Genomic DNA, 6,000 nt, shown 5'->3' on the forward strand with positions numbered 1-6,000 from the left:
TATGTGACCTCTTCACAGAACAAGATACTCTCCCTGGGTTAATCATTTAAAGATTTAATTCTCAGCTTATAAAAATAGTTCACACCGTAACAGAGAGTATTTTCAAGGTTTATCCTCTTCCTCTTTTTAAACTGATTTTCAATTCACTGTTACTCAATGTCGCTTCTGCTATTCATGGAGCACAGCCAAGTGAAACTGGGACCCGCTATGCTGCTGAGTTACACTATAGAACCATTATTAGCTGAGTACTGCATTGGCATTCCAGGCATTCCAGCATGCAGCTAGTCTCCTGTGTATTTATTCATTCAAAATAATGACAGGGCCAGCAAAAGATGCCGGAGTGAAAACCCTGTGGACTGAAGAGGTCCTTCGTGAAGAGGTGGAATAGGAATGGCAGAGTGAATGTGAAGCACCCCTGCCCCATGCCTCCTGCGTGCTCCTTGGTCCTAATCTGAAGGCTGCCTGCACCTTGTGGAATTAAAGTCCAAGGTAGAGCACTCTCCAGGCCTGGTTAGTTTTTGATGAGATGTGCAATTTCTGCTCTTGTTGTCAGTGGTCTTTCATCATTCTCAGGCTAAAGAGTTCTCCAGCGCAAATATTCTCATCAGATGGCCCTATTTCTTGACAAACACACGCACAAAAACAACCTCCAGATGCTTAAGAACCCTAGGACTGCTTATCAAGGATGACCTGGACATGTAATTCACAACTCCAAGTCACTACTAGGGTAGATCTGAAGTCTCTAAATGGTGCAACAGCTTGACTCAGCACCCAGAGCACATTGTTCATTCTTCTTTCAGGCCTTTCACTCCCATTACTTTGTAAGGAGGAAGCATCATGATAGATCGTTGACATTATGAAAAATGTGTTCTCAGATAGGAGGGAGTGTAGCAGGGAGGCAATTAAAATGTCCCATTGTGCTAAGCGCTGTGCATACACTGAAACAATGGTCTCTGACTGGGGATCTCACCACTGAGACACTGCAGACAATAGCAGACATTCACACCACCTATTATAGACTATTTGGTGCATCCATTTTGCATGTGAGTCATGGGCTCAGTTTACTGCATTACAAGATAGGTGCTTCCAGGGAGTGACTCAGAGCACCTAAGTTAGATGGCAAAAGCTCATATGGCATTAACATCCCTGGCCAGTAAATGGAGGACAGGGAGGGACAATTACCACTTCTGCCTAATGGACTGGTCTCCCTAAGCTCCCTCTGTTGCCAACAGGACAGGAAAGACTTCTGCACATGAGGAAATTCAGTGTCCAAGCTGAGCTCTCCCTCCTCCTGATGGAAACCATTTCTCTTTACTGACAACAGAGGGGGAGTCTGGGGATAGTAAGTTCATTAGGCTAAAATAACCTCGTATAACACCCTTGCAGCTAGCAGGAAAAGCAGCACACAGCTGCTTAACTTTGTCAAGTTGCCCACTAAATTTATTAATGGATATAAATTGGCCAAAAAATTGTGTGTGTGGTGGGGAGAATCCATTTACAGGAAGCCTAACATCTTTCCATATTTCAGCCAAACATACTCAAGAACAATAATGAAAAACACCCATCCCTTCAATAAATTTGACATCTCATCTCAGGAAGTGCTGTGATTTACATGTAAAACAGGACACTATGGAGCCCCAGCCACTGCAATGCTGGGCTGGTTAAACATGAAGACAATCTGTGCCTTTGGTCTGATCGTGTGGCAGGTGCCCAGGCAGCAGATTTCCCAAGCTGTATGCCAAGTGCCTGCTCTCGCTGGACACACACCTTAGAGGAAGGCAGTTCCCCTTACCTACAGAAGTTGGAAGAAAACACAAAGGCTGCGGCTGCAGGAATCACATCCCAACACTCAAGGGTGGCTTGTGTACCACCACTGAGTTTTCTCCAATATCATGCATAACGCTGGGCTAACAGCATCTGCCTGTTTCCTATCAGCTTTATTCAACTGATGCTTGCAGAGCACTCAGAGATGCTCGGATTAAGTGTGCTAATGGAAGAGTAAAGTGCTCAAAAAGCACACAGTGGGATCACCACCACATGCTTCCCTTCGGCTCCCTGTCCCTCCCGGTGAGTGGTAGTGAACGGAAGTGGCTCCACCACGACCTTCCACAGCGGTGCTTGTGGCAGCCTCTTTCTTCATGGGGGTACTTGGGCTGACAATGAGAAGCTCCTTTTCCCACATAATTGAAAGGAATTTCTGATTATGCGCAGGATGTCAGCAGTGCGAGGAGCTTGGATGCCTTCCAGCCGCAGCCGGATCCAATGACAGTGCTGCGATTTCTCCTTTTTTGGCACTCTACTTGTGAACTTTCTGCTCCCTTCTGGGAGTGATTTCTCAAGATAATACGCTGCTGCTCCAGCTTCTCTCTGATGGCCTAGATTTATAGCTTCTGCAAGGCGTGAGAGGGGAAGGGGTGTGGGAGAGGCAGGGAGGATGAAAGCAGAGAGGGAAATTATTTTTTGGTTGGGCTTTTATTATTTTGGTCCCGCTCTGCTGCAGTGACTGTCTCCAGGCTTTGCACAAAAATAGCCTGTCATTTCCATCTCTGTAATGCTCTTTACTGCCTACAGTGAAAGGTTGAAAGTACACATGTGTTTTTTTGGCCTCTCTTTAGTCCAGCCCCAGTGAATATGCGGTACAGAGTGAGCACTGTATTTATCTCTGACCTTTTCACCATCTCTTGCATCTGCTAACTGAAAAGAGCTGGAGATGTCCCCAGCCTCCTCTCCCACAGAGCCGATGATACTGGTGACTTGATTTACTTTATCTCTGTCCATCCTGACTTGCCTCTAATCTTTCCAAATGTCTAATTTATCTAAAGCATTAATTGTGCTAGCTACACTGGGGAAAAACAAAACAACCACCCCAAAACCCCAGCCACTGATTTTCTGGGAGAAATATTTAAAACTTCCAGATGCTGTGCTCAGAAATTTAGTAATGCCATAATTAACTAGGACAAAAATTTCTCTCTCTGGATGTGCTAAACAGCTGAATATCCTCTTTCCCTAGTGACTTCAGGCTATTGAAGATGTTTCTACAATATCTGTATTATCCAATATCTGTATTATCCAAGATCTACAAGATCTGTATTATCCAAGGATTTCAGCCACCTCTCGTAGCACCCTCAGGAAGCTGGGATAGTGCTGACATCCCCATTTCACAGGTAGAGCTCTGAGGCACTGAACATATCTAAGGTAGACCAGGTGAGTTAACTTTTGAATATACCTCTGCCTCCCTACTGCTTATAAAGGGAGCTCACTGATGTTTTATAGGATTACATCTCTAATCCTGTATGGATAAAAGCAGCTGGGATGAATACTGCTCTTTGAGACTCGGCAAGGTCACCCAGGAAGCACAGAGCAGAGCAGTGAAATGAGCCTTTGTGTTTCACAAATGACCTGGTAAATAACATGTGCACCCCCTTATGAGGTGTTAGTCCCTGAAATGTTTAGATGGGAGTAGTGGTGGTGGTGGGTAGAATGGGAGGGGGGGTTGGTGTTCAGCTCTCAGAGTTGGTCTTGGGCCACTTTTCAGCCTTGGTGTCTTGCTGCCTGCCCTGGGGACAACAAAGCAATCCTGTGGTGCCCTCTGGTTTTAGCTACCAAGGTATTTCAATTTTTCAGCCTCTGTATAGAAAGGGAAATAGAGCTGAGAAATCTGCTCGTGCTCTGCTTCACATTTCTCATCATCTGGGATAGTCAAATTGCCCGTGCTGAGTGCTCTTTTCTAGGGGTCGTGGCTCAAATTCTCCCTCTCCGATGACGATTTTTCTGGAGACTGATGTGAAAAATTTGCAATTTGTCTTATTCCTATTTATCTTTTGCTGGTTGTATCTGCAGGAATCCTAAGCTTCCCTACACTATAAGCTTTTTAAAATTTCATCTGGGAATCTCAGGCAAGCTGATTCCAGGTACTGAGGACTAAGGAAAGCTTTTGTTTATGGACGGATGTAAAATCAAACGGTACTGCAAGCTAGACCATAATCCTTTCTTGTGAGGACCACAGAAAAGCATCCCAAAGATCAGGACTGCTGAGTATTTGTTCAGCTCTTTCCTGATGCTTTGAATATTTCAGGAAAAAAGCAAAAAACAAAAAACAAACATGCATGCTTTACCTGTAACGACACACCCTAATTAGGTACCACCAAGAATCAGAGAACACTTTTATTCTGAGCAGAAATGATGTTGACCACTTGGTGCTCCCTGAGCCTGGGTACCAGGGCAGAGGCTGTGATTGAAATGACCTTATGCACAATCAGTCACGGGAGTCAAACTCCTCCTCAGAGAGGATTGGTCCAGAATGATGGGAAGCCTATCGCTTCCCCTCAGAAATCAGAGTGACAAAGGCATGCCTACTGCTTGAGGAAATTATATTTTATTCAACTTATCAGCATGTGAAAGATAACGGAAATGAGCTGCAGAAGTGAGTCACAATCTCTTTTGTGATGGCAATTGCAGAGGGGTAGGAGAAATACGGCAGTGGACTGGGTGCCCCCAACTCTTGGCAGGTCCCACACCACTGTGGCTTTCCCACTTGGCTTTGCAGGGTCTGTCACTGATGGCACAGCCGTACCCATGCCCAGCAAACTGCAAGCAGGGAGCTACTCAGGCAGTGCACATCCACAGCTTTCAGACAGTCAGGGGAAAATAAGTCACAAAGCCTGGATTAGGCAAATCACCCGGTGTTCAGTGTGCTGCTGGCCTTGCTCTGCTGCCTGCATATGGATCAGGAGCCTGGCAGCTGGGGCTAGCAGCCACTCTCAGTTGCCCATTATGGTATTGAGCAGGGCAGCCCTAGGAGCCTGGATGTGTAACCCAGGCACCTATAGCAGGAAGACTGATGTAGCTTTGAGTGTTGTGATCTACATTTCCTTATCTAAAAAGTTAGGTTACTAGCAGTGTCTAGTAGCAAATGAGGGATGTGAAGGTGAACAGCAAATGCTCAGATCCCCTGGCCAAGGAGATTTTCTAAGCCCTGGTCAGCCCCTGCTGCCTGGTGGCTGTATGAAGGGCATGTTATGCTCACAAGGCTCCTGTGGGCAGGCATCCTCCTCTCATCTGCAGACTTCTCTGTCAATGCTTTTGCATTCAGCGTGCTTTGTGCATCAGTGCAAGCAAACAGAGAGCAAAGATAACCTCTCTGTGAAGCCACAAGACACTTCTGTCTGCATCAATGCCTTTGCCATCCAGGAGCATCCCTTCCTCTTTCCCTAAGTAAGGAGAGACCACACACCTGAAGTGCTAAAACCAAAAGTCAGACTCAAGCTTAGTGTGGTCAGAGACAGAATATTTACTAGCCTGGTAGTATACTTTGTACTGGCAAGTAATAGCAATAAAAAGTGTTTTTGATGTATGCAATACTTAGTGGTATATGCATGAAAACATGTGGTAGGATCCGGGGGCATAATAAAACAGCTGCGTTAGTTAAAGCCAGCAGAAGAGCATCTGGGGGAGAGGACGGGTACAAGGTGAGGGTGCCCACTTTAACTGCTTCTCTGCTAAACCCTGCTGCGTCGGGCCCACACAGAGGGCTTTCTTAACATAAATTTCAAGGCCCCTGGACTAATGGTGCTTCCCAAAAGCACAGCTTTCCTCCGCTGCCCTGCAGGCAAGGCAAATCCCACCCAGGCAACGACATCGCCAGTGGTTTATCGCTAGACCTGATTTGGTTTAACAAGCCTGGCCCTGATATTTCAGTTGCTTATAGACTAGGAAGTCCTTGTGATTACATGGACAGCATTCATAAAATTAAATGTGTCTTACAAACTGTAAACAGGAAAATATCAGCATAATTGTATTTACTCCACACCAGTGCAGATTTGATTCCAGTACAACTCCCTGAGAACAGGAAGGTGGAGGCTGCATTCTTTCTGTAGTCTTTTCAGGACATCCTTGATGTTCATGACCCTTCTATTCTTCTTTCAATGTCTTTTAAAAAAGTTGTCTCCCTCCTTGATTCTTTGATTCTTGAGACAGGCCTCTGTATCTCTTTTGAAGGGT

Source organism: Oxyura jamaicensis, chromosome Z (genome assembly GCF_011077185.1).
Source record: "Oxyura jamaicensis isolate SHBP4307 breed ruddy duck chromosome Z, BPBGC_Ojam_1.0, whole genome shotgun sequence".
Taxonomy (NCBI): Eukaryota; Metazoa; Chordata; class Aves; order Anseriformes; family Anatidae; genus Oxyura; species Oxyura jamaicensis.